This window comes from Pseudonaja textilis, chromosome 3, assembly GCF_049901715.1.
Source record: "Pseudonaja textilis isolate UNSWEBS1 chromosome 3, rPseTex1.2, whole genome shotgun sequence".
Taxonomy (NCBI): Eukaryota; Metazoa; Chordata; class Lepidosauria; order Squamata; family Elapidae; genus Pseudonaja; species Pseudonaja textilis.
The window spans coordinates 189,413,605-189,432,937 of NC_141992.1; the positions used below are offsets into that span (position 1 = coordinate 189,413,605).

Below are 19,333 nucleotides of genomic sequence, written 5' to 3' on the forward strand. Positions count from 1 at the left end.
TCCTTCCATCCCGCTTAAAGATCAACATAATCCACCTTCCCCCCCACAAAAAGAAAAATTGTGATACAATATTTTATAATGCAGCATTTCACCGTAGAATCTCCCAATTCTAGAATTGTAAGGCTCCATTCTCAGTGTCATTCCTTGAGGGGAGATGAACACGTGGCCCCTCCAAATTCTGCTTCACTGCATCTTCACCGCAGTTACCAGCCCCCATTAACATGCCAGGGTCAATGATCTAAGCTTACCAATTTCTAGAGGGGCGAATATTCCCCACCCTGCCTTACGGGAACCAAGTGGTTGCCATTTGTTGGTAACCGAATCCCGCATTATTCCAGTAATGTTTGAATGATTGGAACACATGGGTGTATTACCCAAGTCAGCAAGGGCTGGGCTGGGGATACAGCCTATGAATAATAGCTGTGCAACTGCATTACTCAGCTAAAATTGTTAGCAATCCATCCCGATGAAAAGTAGCAACCGTGACAAGTGGAACGATCAATTAGGCCTTGTTTTCACCAGTGTTTAAGTCTGACACCGTTCAGTCCCGTTTGCTGGAGACTTTATTATGACATAAGCTTTCAGGAACCTGTGACCATTTTGCCAGCTGTTGCATCGGGTGTACTATGCTGAGAAAAGAGCTTATGTGCGCTAGGGGAATGCAAAACAGTTCAGGGGATCGCCGGCGGTTTCTATCAGAAGGCAAATATGACGGCACCAGATTGAGTTCTGTCTACCCTAAAATCCGTCCCTTTATATTTGGTCCTCAACTTAGAACCGTAATAGACTCTGGAATTTCCTTCGGTTGTTAAGTCAGGGTATCCATGTGCCCAACCTGATTACACAACATATTCTGGGACAGTCATTAAGCAAAATCCATGGTCTGCAAGGAGCATTTTTGTCAGGCACCAAAATAAACGCCAGTTTCCGCAAAAACCATCAAACAACCTGGTCACGTGACCAAGGGATGCCGCAAATGGCTTTAAACGCAGGCCAGGTGCTGAGAGCCGAAAAAGCATGTGACCGTGAAGGGGGGGAGGAGGAGGGGAAGAGTCACAACTTCAAACCCGATTGTATGTACCCTTTGGGGAAGAGTCTGCAGAAACCTGAAAGACTAAATGGTTGGTTGTAACTCGTAAGTCGAGGACTACCTGAAGAGTGTCCCCACCTGGTGGGATTCCACCCATCAAGATACTGCTTGAACAGTGGGTGGTTCTGCAGGACAAGGCATCTATTTGGGTGTCTCCGTAACTCCCAGAAGCAGACACTGGCAGACGAGGCAACTGATGCCCTTTCCATGGGGAACCTATTTAAGGGCAAAGATACTCCCAGGAAAAATAGGACTCCAGGGCCAGGCAACCTGAATTTGCAGTCTCAAAGGTGCTTTTTCAAGAGGCCCCTGGACTTCCTGGTTTTGCTTTGAAGACGTTTCGCTTCTCATCCAAGAAGCTTCTTCAGTTCAGTTCAGTTCCTGGATGAGAAGCGAAACGTCTTTCAAAGCAAAACCGGAAAGTCAAGTGGCCTCTTGAAAAAGCACCTTTGGGTGACTTGAGAATCTCCATGGACATCTGACTTTACAGTGGAGTGATGGAGAAACTGATGCCCCTGAGTTCCAAAACAAGCATTTGTGCTCATCAGCTACTGCGATTCAAGGTTGAAGCGTATAACCAACCTGTGCTCACAATATCCCTCCAATGGGGACTTCCTGATCACAGGAGGATGGAACAATCTTGAGACATGGGACAGCATTTGTCCGGAATGGTGAAGGATCTCCTGCTTGGGGAGGGGGTTGGACTAGAAGGCCTCCAAGGCCCCTTCCAACTCTTGTCATTTGTATTCATTGAGCAAATATTCCCTCCCAGCAGCAATTAAGTTCCAAATGGGATTCTTCCAACATTCCAAGCCCACCAATCTCAACTTGGGGCAGCAAACTAGAAAAGAGGCCCTGTTAGCTAGTAACCAACAGTGCAGAATGGCAGTTTTACATGCAAAATTTCTTGAAGTTTCACACCTGAAATGGTTCTAGATTAAATATTTTGCATACCCCCATGTTCAAATATAGATTTGGATATTGACATTTTTCCTCTTTGCATTTGATCAATATTTACAGAATATATTCAGCTCTCATTGTAGCTGTCAGACTGTGAAACATTCATCCATCCATCCATCCATCCATTTATCCATCCATCCAGGGGTGGGATTCAAATTTTTTAACAACCGGTTCTGTGGGCATGGCGTAGTTGGTGGGCGTGGCTTGGAGGTCATGTTATTGGCTGGATGTGGCCAACTCAATATCACTCATATTGAGGCATGCATCTCCTCACCTGGCCTCTCATGACTGTGGGGATGCTGCAACAGTCGTAAGTATGAAAAATGGTCATAAGTCACTTTTTTCAGTGCCATTGTAACTTTGAATGGTCATTCCACACAAGCAAAGTACCAGCAAAGGAGGGGAAAAAAACTCCAGAGATGTTCCTGAGACAGGAAGTCCAGTCCTGCAAAGAATGTAATAAGGGTTAATGGAGAGGCAGTTTCTGTAAGCAACTCCAGAATGTTTCCTTCCTGCCTTCTTTACAGGATTAGGCCAGTAATTTCTTCTAACAACTGGTTCTCCGGACTGCTTAGAATGTTAACAAGCGGTTCTAGCGAATAGGTCTGAACTGATAGAATCCCACCCCTGCATCCATCCATCCATCTTTTGTTTTGCCTGAAAAACGTATAACTGGGTTCTTAGTATCAATCTTTGTATCTTTTGTTCTATGTCTACAGCAGCAGCAGCTTTACAGCTTAAGTGCTTCTTAACAAACTATTTGGCATGCAAAAATCTATTAAAAATCTCTGAATGCACAAGCTTTTTGCAATGGAATATTTCCCATTATCCTAATGAAAGGCAGGAATGCAGAGTATTCAATATCCTTAAGAATTCCAGGTTATAATTCCTTGTTTAAAATGGCATTTCCACCCCTGAATATGTTAATTTTCTTCTGTTTAATATCTTTTCACAGTCATGTGGAGGCTTGGCGTACACGAGAGAGAAAAAGATAATAGCTTACTTCAAATGCACCTCAATTTTTGCAATCCATACTTCTGTTCTATATATTTTGTTCGTTTCAAAACCTATATATTCTTATATAGGATAAGACTGTGTTACTTTCTACATCCAGTACACAATTAACTGGGAGACCATGAGTTCTAGTCCTATATTGGGTATGAGGTGACCTTCGCTTGTTTACTGTGTCTCAACCTTAGGAAAGAATGAACACAAACACACACAAACACACACACACACACACACACACACCCATTCATATTGGGAATATGAGAATATCCTTAGTTTTTGAATATTTCTTCACAAAATGACATGAGATTTGCAGCTAACAGAAAAGCACCTTAGATATTTCAGTCCCCATCCCATTCCTAGTTCTTATCTAACAGCGAGTTAATGGAAGCCAAGCTGAAAAGCATAAACCCCACTGCGCAGTATTGATCCATAAAGATCAGTTTCAGCCAATCTCAAAATATCCCCGGATATCCAAAAGGTTTTGCAAGCAACACATCACACGGGTTTCTGAACATCTAAAGACTCACTTCCTACAGCAGCAATAGCACTTAAAACTTACATACTGCTTCACATTGCTCTGCAGAGTCAGCATATCACCCCCAACAATTTGGGTTCTCAGTTTTCTGACCTCGGAAGGATGGAAGGGTGAGTCAACCTTGAGCCCTGTCAGGATCGAACTCCTGGTAGTTGGTAGAATTAGCTTGCAATACTGCATTCTAACCACTGCGCCACAGTATCCATTTTGTCTCTTAGATATTAATTACTGTAAGTATAATTTAGAAAGGCATCTGACAATACAACGGTTTGCAATCTGATGAGAAAAGTTCATTTATGATAATAGGCACGCATCGACATGAATCTATAAGGTCAACTTTTCCAAGATGGGAACTTAAATGTCATATTATTTGTACCTGTACTTTTTATGAGGCAAACCCTGCCCTGGGGCCTGGATTCTTTGGAAGAAGATCTCAGGAGAAAATGCTTTGGGCATTGAAAATAAAAGCATTACTGATCTCTCCTGAAGGACTGCTCAAATTCATTATTGAGTTGGGCGGATCTTAACTCAATCAGTTTTCTGTCATTTGGAGCTTTGGAGCTTCAAACCAACTGTATAAACATGTATTAAACATTCTGGTAACCAAGCAGGTTTCTCAACATTGGTTGGAGTGTATGGAACACTCTCTCAATATCTTGCATTGGTTAACAGACCAGCTGCCAGATTTTACCAGTTGAAACTTGTGCAGTCTTGATAGTATGAATTACAGAAATTAGGCTGTGATATAATAGAAAATATCTGCCAAGGTTTGACCGATTTGGGAACGTTTGCAACTAGGGCAATAGCATCATTGTAAAAACTCAATACTATAATCATCTGGGAACCCAAACTCAGTTGAAAGTCAGCTGTAAATTTCTCTTTATTAAGCAGACCTACAGCTGTTTTCATAATTCTGTTGTTGGACTAGAAGACCTCCAAGGTCCCTTCCAACTCTCTTATTCTGGAACTGGATTCATACATTACACTAAAATATAAGCTTAGGGCTTGGTGTGATGCTTGAACCCCTAGCAAGGTGTGGTTTGCTTAACAAACCAAGCTGAACATTATTATGGCTTAGTTTACAAATCTGGATCAGCCAACCAGTTAGAAAGAAGTAAGATACTATAAGATGTGTAGTGTACATGCAGGATTGAGTAAGTTCTTTTGATCCAAGAATATTTTTTTTAAAGTAGATGAAACAAGGACCCAAACAAGTTCAATTTTTGGATTTTTTTTAAAAGCAGAGGAGGCATCATAGAATAGAATAGAACAGAACAGAATAGAATAGAATAGAATATAGAAGAGTGCAGAACAGAGTAGAGAAAAATAGAATAGGAATAGAATAGAATATAGAATAGATTGCAGAATAGAGAACAGAATAAGAATAGAATTGGAATAGAATACTTTGTGGACCCTTTTTGCCCCTTAAAATCATTGCAAAGAAGAGAAAAATAGAATTGAATTTTTACCATTCCTCACTCAGAGGATCACAGAATTACTACTAGTGGCATCTAAAGACATACAAGTTGTACATAACTTTTTTTTAATATGAGAAATTCTACCTTGTCGGGTTTTTTTCTTTTTAATTCGAGAGATCAGGTAAAAAGCTGCATAACTTAACTTTCTTGTAATTGGCTTGCCTTGGATATTGTCTTTGATTTCCATAGATAGCAAGGTTAATTTTCAAAGCTCTGTCTCATTTTGCTATCTCCTTAGGTCCGTCCCCCCCCAATATATATGGCCAAGGCTACATTCTACTGATGAAGCATTTTTAGAGCACCTATAAAAGCCTGATGCTGACTCAGTATGTGAGATAAGAGGACAGATGCTTACATTTCACTCGTGTGCCAAGAAATAATTGAGATGGTTTGCAGATGGAAAGTACAGCAGGACTTTACATAATGTTTTCAGTTATTTGAGCGTTAACTTTCATTCCATTTCTTAACTTCATTTTATTCACAAAATAGCTCCTGTTAGGTTTTGAACTATGTATTTAGAGCATTTTCATTTTTGTTTTCTTATGCATTTCCTACAAATGATAATGTACTGTTATTCCTGCTTTTACCACCGCCTATCCAGCCCCATCATATGTAAGGTAACTCAGAATAATAGAGTTGGAATGGACCTTAGAGGTCTTCTAGTCCAACCCCCTGCTCAGGCAGGGAACCCTATACCATTTCAGACAAACGATTGTCTAATCTCTTCTTAAATATCTCCAGCGATGGAGCATTCATAATTTCTGGAGGCAAGTGTTTCCACGGATTAATTGTTCTAATTTTCAGGAAATTCCTCCTTAATTCTAAGGGTGGTTCTCTTGATTAGCTTCCATCCATTGCTTTAGTACAATTGAAGAATTTGTACATCTTTTAATCACTAATACCAGCACAAATCTACAAGATGCAAGCTGACAAACATCCTTTGCAGCAACCAGTTTAAAGTGGGGGATAAAGTTTATTTATCAACTAAATATTTGAAGTTACACTTACCTTATAGAAAATTGAGCCCCACATTTATTGGACCTTTTCAGATAATTAACGTAATAAACCCAGTAACAGTGAAGCTTAATCTCCCTAGGCTATTGGGAAAAGTACATCGGTTTTTTCAGCATATAACCTTCTGTTTCACGTTAATTTTAATCTCATGTCTATCATAAAGCAACACATTTACTAGCATTTGCCACCGATCCCCAATCTCCTTTGTGATTCATAAACCATTGTTTTCCGTGACATGAATAATCACCTGATTGTTTACATAATCTGTGGAACTGGACTCTATATAAACAATGTACAAGTCTAACGTGTTCAGTCTGCAATTCCCATATTTATACTGATGTTAAATCTCTTGCCTTGAATCTGATCACATTCTTGAATATTCTTGGGTTTTCTCATCCCCCGTTATTTGTAACATTCAGCCTGGTGAACATTTCTGCAGGAGTTTTTAATTGCTCTTCATAAAGGTATCGGGAGGCAGTCTGGGGCAATGGTTACGGCATCAGGCTGGAAACTGGAGATTGTCAAGTTCTAGCCCCACCTTAGGCACAAAGCCAGTTGGTGACCTTGGACCAGTCAATCTTAGCTCTAGGAAGCAGGCAATAAAACTGTTTCCAAAATCTTCCCAAGTAAAGACTGCCTCTAAAGCACCCAAGTGATAAATATTTGCAAAGAGAAGTAGAATGACTGGCAAAAGAAAGCAAAGATTGTGCAATACAGGTACAATCTTACAACAGTTCATTTAGTGACCGGGTCAAAGTTACGATAGCACTGAAAAAAGTGACTTTTTCACACTTACCATCGTTGCCGTATCCCCATGATCACATGGTTAAAGTTACAACGCTTGGCAACTGACTCGTATTTATGATGGTTGCAGTGTCTCGGGATTATCTAATCCCCCTTTTGCGACCTTCTGACAAAGAAAGTCCATGGGGAAGCCAGATTCACTTCACAGCCATGTTACTAACTTAACAACTGCAGCAATTCACTTAACTGGGGCAAGAAAAGTTGTTAAAATGGGACTGTCTCACTCAGAGAAATGTTGGGCTCGATTATGGTCATAAGGCGAGGACTACCTGTAATAATAGGTGCCTTGAGTGCAATTCCAAAACTTTGGAGCACTATTTGAACAATTGATAAAATCCCTATCATTCAATTGCCGCCTGCCTGGCTCTACTCAAGGTAAGGTTTGTGCTCGGCCGAAGGGTGGGGACCAGCGGATGGGCAGGCCCATGTGGGCGGTGCAGCCTTGTGTTCCCACGTAGCCTGGATTGCTTTGGACGGGGGTGCTTTGGAGGGGACATTTCTTTGCGCACCACCAAAATTTTATCGTGGACCACCAGTGGTCTCCGGCCTACCGGTTGGCGACCACTGATCTAATGTATGCCATACTCTGCACTTCTTTGCCTCTTAATGAGTCACTTATGATTAAGTATCAGTGTAATGACTCTTTTAATATTACATGTAATCCTTGTTTTATCAGTTGTCTCATTTAGCAACCATTTGCATTTTGGGTGATGAAAAAGTACTTTTGCAGGAAGTTCTTGAATTTACAACCTATGCAGGTTCTATAAAGCATACAAAAGCTGAATTAAGATGGTAATAAGCAGCTTAATATTCCTCAATTACTGCTTTGCTTAACAACCAAGTTACTGGTCCCAAATGTGGTTGCTAAATTTTCAATTCAATGTATAGAATGTGAAGGATGTATGTTTGTGTTTATTTTCAGTCATAATGTACACTGAAGATGGTATTTAATTTCATTGTATGAGGTGCAACAACAATAAAGTAAACTAAACTAAATGAGGACGACACATAGTCCTCAACTTACAACTATAACTGTCAGTCATTTCCGCTGTATGTCATGATGTTCGTAAAGTGTGTCATTCCATTACCCTGCTTCATTTTACAACCTCCTTGGTGGTGGCTACTAAGTAAACACTGTCACTAAACGAATCCTTTGTTTGCACAGGACAGATTTTTTTTCTGGAAACTGGAAGCAAATACCAGTTTCTGGATGAAATATTGTGATTGTGGGACACCGCAAATGGCCATAAATGCTGGCTGGCTGGTGAGTGCCCAAAATATGGCAGGCAAGAGGACTTAAGGTCTGTGGTAACTTCAAATGATTGCTAAGTGACTGGTTATACATGGACAACTACCTATACCTGCATGTGAACATCTATATGCTTTAATCCAGGTGTGTCCAAGATTAAGATCTATGGACTCCGACTCCCAGAATTCCCCAGCCAGCCATAAGTCTTAAAAGTTACCAAAGTTGAACACTTCTGCTTTAATGATTGAGCAAATAATTTTGGACCGAGGGAAAAGCAACATAGAAATACCATAAGTATATTGTAACACTGCTCCTGATTGGAATCAGCTATGACTAGAGGGTGAATCCACATTGAATTTGTTCTTTTAAAAACTTAGTGCCAGACAATGAAAGGTTCTGTCCAAGGTTCAGCTGTTAAAATCTTCAGCAAATGCAAGATAATGCTCTCTCATATGGATTAGGCTGTCAAGGTTGCAGGAATGTCTGCCAGTGCCAGCAGCTATTTCGTGATTAGCTCTCTGGATATCTATTACTGTTGGCATCTTTGTGTTTGGGTATCCCGCTGAACTCATGGTGGCCGCCTCCCCTAAGACTTCTCTAGGTGTACATCGGTGCTGTAATTTTTTTTAAAAAAAGGACAAGTCCTGAAAACATGGCACATCGAAAGCTCCGCTCAGGAGCTTTGCCTGTAGATGAATAAATGCAAACTCAAAAAGCTGGTTTTGTCTCATCAAAACAAAAGCCTGAAACCGTTTCACATGGTTTGTCCATCATGGGAAACAGTGTAAGTTTTCCGCTCCTTTCTTTTCACTCGGAGGTTGGACACTAAACAGGTGAACAGAGGCATTAGGTAGCCCAAGTATCTGGTGTTCAGTACAACATGGAAGAATAGGAGGAGATTCCTTTCTTCTCTTTTAGTCAGAATAAAGCTGGAAGGGACCTTGGAGGTCTTCTAGTCCAACCCTCTACTCAAGCAGGAGACCCTGGCCTATACCATTCCAGACAGGTGGCCGTCCAGTCTCTTCTTAAAGACCTCCAGTGATGAAGCACCCACAACTTTTGAAGGCAAGCTGTCCCACTGGCGAATTGTTTCTTGTCTTTCCTTCTAAGGCTTTGGAAAATAGGCTGACACCCCGCCCCCTTTGTGGCAACCCCTGAGACATTCGAACACTGCTATTAGGTCACTCCTAGTCCTTTCTTTTCTCTAGACAAGCCAAACCCAATTCTGCAACCATTCTTCATATGCTTTTAGTCTCCAGGCTTTCATCAACTTAGTTGCTCTTCTCTGCACTTTTTCCAAAGTTTCAACATCTTTTTTTTTTTGTAACGTGATCAAAACTGGATGCAGCGTTCCAGGTGTGGCCTTACTCAGGTTTTATAAAGTCGTAGTAATACTTCACAAGATGTTGATTCTATGCCTCTGATTATGCAAACCAAATTTCCTCCTTTCATGCTACCTTTCGTGAATTAAGTACCCCGATATAAATCTACTTCGCCCTGGGGGTATGCCAATTGAGGGGAATGTGAGGAAAAGTTACTAATAGGCTGGCTCTGTAGCTTTGACCTCCTCCAAGACAACAAACAACCCTTTCAAATTAATTACCTCCTCCAAGGCAAAAGGATATCTTGGCAGAAAATAAATTCCACTGTCCATTAAGGGATTGCTTTAAAATTTACTCTCCAGGTCAGAGATTGGGGCTGAACAGCATTGTTCTTGGCTGTGGGTGAAGGTATAGGTGGCCCTCAACTTTCATCCATCCATTTAATGATGGTTCAAATAGCCTTAGAAGATCCATTCTCCAATTAGTCTTAAGATCCATTCTCAAATTTGCAACCATCACGCTATCCACACAGTGAACAGCAATGGTAAAAATGATCATAAAATCTGCGCTGGTCACATGATGACTTGCTTAATGTTTGCAGTGCTTCATGGCCGAAATTCTGGTGGTGACAATTCAGGCACTTAGCAACCAACTCACATTTATGACGGGTTGCCATGTCTTTCTGTCACATGATCATGATTTGCAACCTTCCCAGCCAGTTTCTAAGAAGCAGACTCAATTGGGGAATCCCAATTTGCTTAATGACCACATGATTCACTTAACAACCATGGTAAAAAATTACAAAAATCAGTACCAGTCACATGATGACTTGCTTAATGACTGCGGTGCTTCATGACCAAAATTCTGGTCCCAGCTGGGGTTGTAAGTTGAGGACTACTTGTAGGTAACCCATGGCAGTTGCTTGTAGAAAGTTGAGGAGCCATGGGTGAATGATAGATGAATCTCAGTGCAAGTTAGATGGGTCTGGAGTGGAATTATTATTATTATTACCTTTAATGTCAGAGTACAACATGTGTACAATGAGATTGGCTAAGCCTCCCTTCATGCACCCCCTCAACACAACTCACTATGAGGACAGAAGTCCCTAACCCAGTCCCAATCTTATTACACAGAATGAGCCTTCCCTCTTACCCTCCTCCCCTCAGGTAATGCAGAATGTAGTATTCTGAGTGCAAAATGGGCGGCTGGAAAAGTTCTAAGCTCAAAATGGAGATTTTTGGAGTTTGCAACATTCTCGTTTCCAATTTGAACCCCGACCCTAAACTGACAAATTTTTCACAAGTGGTCTTGTGGTCAAAGCAAGACACTTCTCAAAGGTCTATCCTAGTTTTGAGCCTGTATTTGCATGCTCATGTTGGAAGATCTCGCCGGTCTCTAGCCTGTGCTGTGCTTCTAACCAAGGTATATTTATTCCATAGGAAATATATTTTACAATCATAGCACCAGTGATCTTAATGAAACTGACACATCATGCGGTGTGCAAATAAAAATAAACAACTTTTAAGTGAAAGAGAAGTTTGTAAAAAAATAAAATAATATGTTCGACTGTGGCTTTCAAGACTGGAAAAGGCTACCTACCAATGTAGTGAGTAATCATCTCAAATGCGGCTGAACGTTTTTCAGGCGAGCACGAAATTTCATTGAGTAACAACTACACACCCCAGTCGGTTTGTTTCAAGATTTGACTTCGTTCAGTTAGTGCTTCCTTCCTTCTACTGGGTTGAGTCATATCCTCAGGTTTAGTTTCTTTTTAGAAAAAGGGAAACAGTAACACTAAGAGGCCACAGCTACAAACCTAGGAAGAAGCTTCTTTCCAGAGTATGGAGATAGATTAGATTAGATTAGATTAGATAGAATTATCCTTCATTTTATATTAAAATTAATGTAACATTGATAAATCAAAATTAATGTAAATGTTATTAAGGAAAGATGACAATTGTACCCCCAAATGGAAAGCACTAAACTAGGAGTAAGTAAGACACCAAAATTATATTTCTAGAACAAAGTTTTGCCAGGACAAGAACCTGTCTGTCAGTAGGTTCTCATCCACAAATTCTGCATGAATCTGACTATAAATCTGGCTTATGGGAAATATTTTAAGTTATGCAAACTTTGAACTAAATTGTCTCTTTCACAAATCCTTAATGTATTAGATTCAGTATTATCTGCCATAGGCTAAATAAATAAATAAGCATAATTTGCAAAGCAAGAACACGTTTTGAAAATAAATTCTAATACATTTTTGTGATTATCTAAAAATGTGAAAAGTTACAAAATCATCACCAGTAAGACTATATGGATTCATGTTCTACACTAAACCTTAACATTGCCTTAATGTGATGTTTAATCCCAGGTCTTTGTTTCGTAAGCCGTAATTTATGATCTAGTCCAGGATTACAAGAAAAAAATAACTGAAAGCTTTGTCAAAAATTATTTTTGAAGTTAATTTGTTTCTTTCACAATAGGTATGTGGAAATATACTTATTTTTCAGACAGATATTACTGAAAATAGAAAATACATTGTAATTATGTTAAACCCTGCATTTTAGCTATGCTACTTGTATGCATTTTAGAAAACTATCTGAATACAAGCTCACATTGTAACCTTCCATCCATCCATCCATCCATCCTCTCTTTACTTTCCTTTTTTCTAGTAGCAACGATGCGTTTTATCTGTCCAAGTATTTAAATAACTAGAAACTCATTACAATAAAAAGGGAAAATAAGTTTGAACTATTCAAATATGTATTTTCTATTTTAGAAATTTACTGTTGTTGCATTTTCTTGACAGCATGATACAGTTGGCAAACTCCTGTTTATATGGTAGAAGTTTTGGGGCCCCTTTTGGTATTATGGTATTGAAGATGAGATGGTAGAGAGAACTCTACATTTCTTTCAAAACAATATTGATCCAGGAATCCCAAAAGTGCTTTTTCAAAAGGCAATCAGACTTCAATTTTCCCCTGAAGATATTTCGCTTGTCATTCCAAGAAGCTTCTTCAGTTCTTACTGAAGATCAGTCAGAACTGAAGAAGCTTCTTGGATGAGAAGCGAAACATCTTCAAGGAAAAAACAAATTCTGGTTGCATCTTTTGAAAAAGCACCAGTGGGACAACAATGATCTGGATGACTGAAAATCTCCATACATTAATCCAGGAAAGCAGCTCTCTAAGCAATGAGCTTTCTATGCTCAATTGCATCATCTGTTGTCTTTTTTACACCTCTCAAAAAACCATTTGACATATAAAGAAAAGAGTGGGCAAGAATAACAGTTCAGTACAATTAAAAAAATACTGCTAAAAGGAAAAATCACTAAAACTACAATTTTATTGTAGGACTGTAAGGATTCTATATTTCAAAATAAATGCAAACATTTTTTGACCAAATACGTTTTCCCCAAGTTCAAAAAGCATGCCCGGATTATAATTTTGCCTATATTATTGTGATTTTACGATGAATAGAGAGAAATCAAAAGCCTCACAAAGCTCTGAAATCCTATTACGGACTTGCCCTCCTGGGCAAAATTTTGAAGAAAACATAGCACAATATCCCCTTACTGAGACAGAACCTCAAAAGTTATTTTGGTTGCATATTCTTACCTGAAATTGGCTCTCTAAATAAAACTAAGTCCTTTTTAAGAAACAAGGCTCTGCAGAAACTACAGTCATAAGATGCAGCACCAGTCATCAAAACTGCATCTCCAGATGACCAGACATTTCCACTGATCGACAAAGCTGTTAAAAAGCACGTAGTCCTTATAGCAAAATGGAACCATTGTCTTCAGCATGGGATAAGCATGTTCCATCTTTTGAGCTCCTAAAAGCAACTTTCTGGACAAATTAAATAGTCTTCGGGTTGTGATGGCAATGGGGACAAGAATTCCTGCCACTAAGCAATGCATTGCAAAGCATAACGCCATATGACCAGATCGGTTAGCGATGATGGCAATCCCAACAGTCATGGTTGCCATTGTAACCCAAGATGCACAGGTTGTAACGTGGGAAGCAGTGGGAATAGCAATAGCACTTAGACTTATATACTGCTTCGTAGTGCTTTGCAGCTCCCTCTAAGCATTTTACAGAGTCAGCATATTGCCCCCCCAAAACTGGGTCCTCATTTTACCAGAATCCCAGTTAAAGGACATGGGGGTGCCATCGGAGAGTGGAGGGGTATTATTGGGGGGGGGGGTAGGGGAGGTTGGGGGAGACCAAGGCAGGTTCTGGGAATCCCAATATTCCTCCATTGACTTTCCTTGTGGGAAACTGGCAGGGAATGTCACAGTGATAATCACCGTCCTGCATCCAAGCACCAAGGTCATGATCGCTTGATCGTGGAGTTGCAGCAATGGCTGAAATTTCAAGGACTGGTCCTTATGTCCATTTTTACGCACCGCCATAACTTTGAACAGTCACTGAACGAATGGACATAACCCAAGGACTAACTTATATAGTAATGGGATACAGAATGCTAACTTAGATGAGCTTTATTCTTTTGAACCAATAAGGCAGTCTACAACACCACTCATACCTTCCCACTTTTTAAAATGTGATTTTCCCCCTCAAGCCTACAGACTAAATATGATCATGTAGAACTATATTTATCAGTGTCTTGAGTTATACAGTAAGCCAATCCAAATGCATTGGGAAAATACAGTTGTCCATTTGGAACAGGGGTGTCAAACAATTTCGTTGAGGGCCACATCGGGGTTCTGCTTGACCTTGGAGAGGCAGGGGGGGCATGGCCAACTCGACATCACTCATGTCGCGGGTGCCTGTGGTGGCCCGAGCACTCTGCCAGTGCAAACGGGCACCCAAGCTCCATTTTCGGCTGCCTCAGCTTCCTGCAATCCTCTGCCAGCAAAAATGGAGCTCAGGAGGCCTCCCGAGCTCCATTTTCACTGGCGGACAGTCGCAGCCGAAAATGGAGTTTGGGAGCCCATTTTTGTTGGCAAAGGACCACAGGCTGGTCCTTCGCTGTTTCCAGGGCAGCCCTGCGAGTCAGATCTAAGCACTCCACGGGCTGGATTCAGCCCACGGGCCTTAGGTTTAACACCCCTAATTTAGAACATGGTTAAACAAACCATCTTGCACTGTCTCAGTTGTCCCAAAGGTGCTTTTTTTCAGGAGGCAACTGGACTTACTGTTTTTTCTTTGAAGATGTTTCGCTTCTCATCCAAGAAGCTTCTTCAGCTCTGGCTGGATGGTAGGGAATGGGAGGATTTATATTCCTTGCAGACAGCTGATCATTTGATTTGAAAGAGGCGTCAAAGAAGCCACCTGTGTCAAAATTGAACAGCTATCTCTACACAGAGGATGAGGGATACAACACCATTATCTCCAATCTACAACACAGTCCTTTCAACAGTTCTAAGAAGGCTCCACACCCATTTGCACCATTCGGGTGCCCCTGAGATGACCCAGATCAACCTCCAGGTGGCCTCAATAACTAATGCAAATGACGAGCTATCTGCAAGGAGTATAGATGCTTCCATTCCCCACCATCTAGTCAGTGCTGAGGGAGCTTCTTGGAAGAGAAGCAAAACGTCTTCAAAGAAAAAGCAGAAAGGCCAGTAGCTTCTTGAAAAAGCACCTTTGGGACAGCCATGACCTGGATGACTGAGAATCTCCATACACTGTCTAGGTTAACTCAAAATGTTAAAATAATGGGATGATTCCCACTATACGCTAAAAACATAAATTCCATTAACCCAGCCTAGTATTCTGTAAATTTCAATCCTGCTCTTATTTACTGCGGTCAATGGAACCCTTTATAAATGTCATTCATCTTCATTAGCAACATCCCTATATTTAGGATGTTTTTTCTACCAATCTCATTAACAAGGCAATACAATGTCCCAGTTCCTATTTGATAAATATAGCCTTTAATACCATTTTTTTCAACTGCCAACTGCCTACGCTTGCTTAAAACCAACAGGAGGGACGGCAAACCTTTCAGAATCAGATTCCTTCCCTCACTTCAGCTGAAATCTTCCAAGATAATAAGGGTATCACAGTCAGCTTGCAATAGAAATGGGTGTGAAGCTACCCCTGGTGAACGTGGGAGTTCTGCCTTAATGTTGCAGTAGAAATTCGCTTCAGCTGGAAGGGGAAGAATTTAGGAATCTAGTGCTGTCCACAGGGGAGCAACTCTTTGGTGACTTGTCTGTGGAGATTCTCAGTCATCCAGGTCATGGCTGTCCCAAAGGTGCTTTTTTCAGGAGGCAACTGGACTTGTTTTTTCTTTGAAGATATTTCGCTTCTCCTCCAAGAAGCTTCTTCAGCTCTGACAAGATAGCAGGGAATGGAAGGATTTATATTCCTTACAGGCAGCTAGTCAATTGCATCCTTTTTAGAGGGTCGTTCACCTGAGTAGTGCTCCTGTTTCCTGTAGTCTGCTGTTTTTCCCCTCTGGAAATCCATTCCTTTTTTCCACACCATTCCAAGGGTGTTCATCCCAAATTGTATAGCTAAAAGTCTATGGAGATTGTCAGCCATCCAGGTCATGGCTGTCCCAAAGAATGCAAATGACCAGCTGTCCGCAAGGCATATAAATCCTTCCATTCCCCATAGTAATGGGATCCTACTTTAGTTGATACCGGTTCGGTGGGTGATCGCGCATGCGTGTGCCCCTAACGCGCGCACCCCTAACAAGCCAATCAGCTGACAGGATGAAGAAATGAAAAGCTAGGAGCGACCCTCCCACGTGCTTTTCCATCTTTTATCCTCTTAGCCGATCGGAGCCTTTTTTTTTTTTTAACTGCCGGTTCAGCCAAACCGGTCCAAACCAATAGCACACCATTACTGATTCCCTGCTATCCTGTCAGAACTGAAGAAGCTTCTTGGATGAGAAGCGAAACCTCTTCAAAAGAAAAAAAAAAGCAAGAAAGTCCAGCTGCCTCCTGAAAAAAGCACCGGTGATTTCCAAATCCATTCCAATCTCCACTTTACAAGAGCTATTTCACTCTGACTCAGCAAGGCCTTTTATGTACACAGGAAGCTGCCTCAGAAGCAGCTACTTCTCTTATTTCCTAAACAAATCACTCAGCTGCCTCCACAAGCATGGAAGGAAATGCCAAAAACTGGACTTGGCAATTTCTGCCTTCAAAAAATGCCCTGTGCTACTGAAAAAGGAGCAATTTAAATACAATACGAGCCCTGAGGCAGATAATCTTTTTACCAGCTCAAGGGAGCTCATAGAGAAAAAAGCTTATCGTCAACTACAGCACTGTATGACCATAGCAATGTTTCTGTTGCTAAGTGGGACGCTTGTCGAGTGAACTTTGCCCCATTTTATGACCTTTCTTGCCACAGTTGCTAAGTGAGTCACTGCAGTTGTTCAGTTAGGAACACGGTCGTTAAGTGAAGCTGGATTCCCCATTGAGTGTGCTTGCCAGAAGGTCTCAAAAGGGGGATCACATGGCTCTGCGATCCGCATAAGTATGAGTCAGTTTCCAAGTGTCTGAATTTTGATCACGTGACCGTAGGGAGGCTGCAATGGTTGCAAGGTCGCAACTGCTTGTTTTTCAGTGCCACCGTAAGTTCGAACGGTCACGAAATGAACTGTTGTAAGTCGAGGACTAACTGTACTACTGTACATCCATGTGCAACATCAATGAGAGATATATGAGGGTGACTTCTTTTCCCAGTTGTTAGTGGTAGGGTTTGTGGGTTGTAGTGCTAGAATGATGGGTTAGATAGTTCTTTACTGTGTCTGAACAAGGTAAACAGGCGGTCCTCGATTTGCGACCACAACTGACCCTAAAATTTCTGTTGCTAAGCGAGGCATTTGTGAAGCCAGTTTTGCTTCATTTTATGACCTTCCCTTGCAAGCTGTTAAGTGAATCACTGAGGTCGTTAAGCTAGTAACATGCTTGTTAAGTGAATCTGGCTTCCCCGTTGGTTTTTGCTTGTCGGAAAAGGGGATCACATGATCCCCAGAATGCTGTGACCATCATAAATATGAGCCAATTGCCCAGCGGCAATGACCAAAAGTGTGAAAAATGCCCATTTTTTCAGTAACAGGCACGGTTGTAAGTCAAGGACTTCCTATGGTTTTCATATTTTTTTTTCACTGATAAGGAACCCCGTACATATATTCAAGCATCGGCTGAGCCTGATAATGAGATATAGTCTTTGTACTTTGAAGGCTGTTCCTGTGACTCCCAAGAAATCTTTGCAGGAAAAAAACCCACAAATATAAAATTCTATAGAAGGCAGCAATGGCAAAGGGGTTCTGCAACCTCACCTGGAATCCGTACAGATGCAAGGGACTGGACTGGAGGCCATCCTTACAAGGATGGATGGAGGGATGGATAGATGGAAGGACGGACAGACAGGATAGATAGATAGATAGATAGATAGATAGATAGAGAGAGAGAGAGAGAGAGAGAGAGAGAGAGAGAGAGAGAGAGAGAGAGAGAGAGATAAAAAAACTTTGCCACCTGTTTCCTGTTTTGTGCTTTTGTCTTGATGCACATAAAATTAAGCTGTATTTGGAAGCCACCAAAAAAGAGCCCCTTGCCACGTATCCAGATCAAAACTGATTTTTCCCATTGTAAAACATCTGGCTCATTCCAGTTGTTTGCAGTGCAAAATACAGCAGCAAGGAAGGAAGCGCAAGGCAACAGCAGCTTGACTCAATTCAGCTATTACCTATTAATGACAAAATTGTAAAAAACAAACAAACCCAGAGATATTTTACAGTTCCAAGACCAGAACACATCAGGAGGCTCCACCAGCAGCAAGGATCCTGTAGATCTCAAGCAGAACCAATACACACAATCTCCTTCACAATTTCTCTTACTATAGGTCAGGGGCCGGCAACCTTGAACACTCAAAGAGCCACAAACGTCCTAACCAGAAGCCGCCCCCCTCCCCTGGGTTCAATTCTGGAGCTGACCGGAAGTCCGGTTCCTCCACCATAGTCTCCACCTCGCGCGGCATCCTTTTTCCTCTACCTGTCCTAACCGAAAGCCCTATCAATTGTGGAGCCGACCGGAAAACCCACCCCTTGCCACAGAGTCTCCTCCTGGTGCACCATGCTTTTCCTCCCCCAACTGGAAGCTCCTCTCAAAATTGTGGTGCCAACCAGTGACAGGGAGCTGCAGCAGAGGGATGAAAGAGCCATATGTGGCTCCAGAGCCACAGGTTGCCGACCCCTGCTATAGGTAGTCCTCGACTTATAAGTTTGCTTAGTGACTGTTTGATGTTACAGTGGCACTGAAAAAAGTGACTTACAACCGTTTTTCACACTTACAACCAATGCATCATCCCCACGATCCTGTGATCAAGTCAGATGCTTGGCAACTGACTCATATTTATGACGGTTGCAGTGTCCCCGGGATCATCTTTTGCAACCTTCTGGCAAATAAAGTCAATGGGGAAGTCAGATTCACTGAACAACCAGGTCACTAACTTAAAATTTGCATTGATTTATTTAACAACTGTTGTAAAATGGGGTAAAACCCGCTAACAACTGTCTGGCTTAGTAACAGAAATGTTGGGCTCAAGTGTGGTCATAAGGTGAGGACTATCTATATTAGGTCCTTAATATAATTTTGCTACCATGGAAAACTGTTACGTCTGATCACTTCAGCACCAGGTTTTTGACAAAGCTCTCGTTAAACTTGAGTATAAATTAGACTCAGGGATATAATCTCATAAGCTGGGGGCAAAAAAGAAGTAAAATCTGTGTGATTATTAAGGCATTTAAGAGTTGCCAACCTATGCAGCAAATAAATGCTGTGGGATTGAATAAATACATTTCTCATTCAGTCATACAGGAATAAAAGAGTCACAGTAACCAATTTACAGTCAAAACTTTCCCAGCTCCTGTAAGAATTGCAAATAT

At 41.2% G+C, this 19,333-nt stretch overlaps 1 protein-coding gene across 8 annotated transcripts in view; it reads right to left on the reverse strand.

Moving 5' to 3' along the window:
• Positions 1 to 19,333, reverse strand: part of CYRIB (CYFIP related Rac1 interactor B) — an 88,669-nt gene that overhangs the window by 38,219 nt on the left and 31,117 nt on the right. Inside the window, exon 1 of one of the 8 annotated variants that reach the window (XM_087931713.1) lies at positions 11,063 to 11,141. The exons of 6 other annotated variants lie outside the window; for them this stretch is intronic. The gene's annotated coding sequence lies outside the window, so the exon portion shown is untranslated. Of the gene's footprint in view, positions 1 to 11,062; positions 11,142 to 19,333 lie in introns of those variants that run through there. One more of the 8 variants, XM_087931717.1, reaches the window with a different exon arrangement.